This window comes from Dioscorea cayenensis, chromosome 16, assembly GCF_009730915.1.
Source record: "Dioscorea cayenensis subsp. rotundata cultivar TDr96_F1 chromosome 16, TDr96_F1_v2_PseudoChromosome.rev07_lg8_w22 25.fasta, whole genome shotgun sequence".
Lineage (NCBI taxonomy): Eukaryota > Viridiplantae > Streptophyta > Magnoliopsida > Dioscoreales > Dioscoreaceae > Dioscorea > Dioscorea cayenensis.
Genome location: NC_052486.1, coordinates 20,323,945 through 20,325,016, shown reverse-complemented (window position 1 = coordinate 20,325,016; position 1,072 = coordinate 20,323,945).

Below are 1,072 nucleotides of genomic sequence, written 5' to 3'. Positions count from 1 at the left end.
ATAAAGTAGGGAACAACTTGAAAGGGAGGGAAAAAGATTCCTCATACGATAGAAACTTGTTAGTATTTTGGTAGTCAAAGCAGAACATGTTGGTAGTTGATGAAGAACTTAGTTACCAACATTCTCCTTATTTATCGATTGTAATTAGTTAGAGTTATGTTATAGTTTATATTTAGTTAATGGGCCATATTGGGTCCAAACCACAAAACCCTAATATTTCTCTATATATACCTTTGTAGTAAAAACAAACTATTGTTCCTATCTTCACAGTGATATTGCTTCATGTGGTTTTGGGCAAAGTGTTGCTTCAAAGTTTTCAAATGCTCATCTCATTCTCTACTAACTTAGTTCACCTCCTCTTCCCTAGGAAGCCCTTTAATATAGGAAGGTGTGGCAGATGGTCAGCCATGTAATGTATAATAGTGGCATACATATTGATGGTGGAGTGGTGAGATGTATCTTGGACTTCGCTTTGCGATAGTATAATAACATTGGAGTACATGTAAGTTAATTCAAGGCTTGAGATTGACTGGTAACTAGTTTATGGATGAATATGCTGTTACCATCCTGGAATTTGTGCCTTACCAAAGAAAATAACTCTTGCAAAAGAAAAGAAATAGTCTATCTTGATTGCTTTCAATTGATCTACACACAATATGGAGCTTGGCTGCGCTCTTAACATAACCTTTGGCTACTTTTTGTGCAGTATAAACTGTCCGAGAGTAAGAAATCTCTGTATACTTGGTCAAGCAATCCTCACACACGCAAGATGGTAGTCTTTCCTCTACTAAACGCCTTGGATGAAGTCCATAGCTATGTCCTCCCATACCTGATTTGGTATAGGAAGGAGTTTAGAATTGAACATTTGGTGGCTTCATGCTTTGTGTCATCTGACTTGGTTGCATTTAGATTAGCACATCCTTCAATGTGTGCTTTTTTTTGGGCCAATAAGCACTGTCCTTGATAATAGCAGCAGATCTTCAAGTTGCCTCCATGACCAGCTATGGGATCATAATTTAAGTGATGATGAAGGTAACTGATGTGATAGTGTGTTAGCGATTGCTTCCTTCTC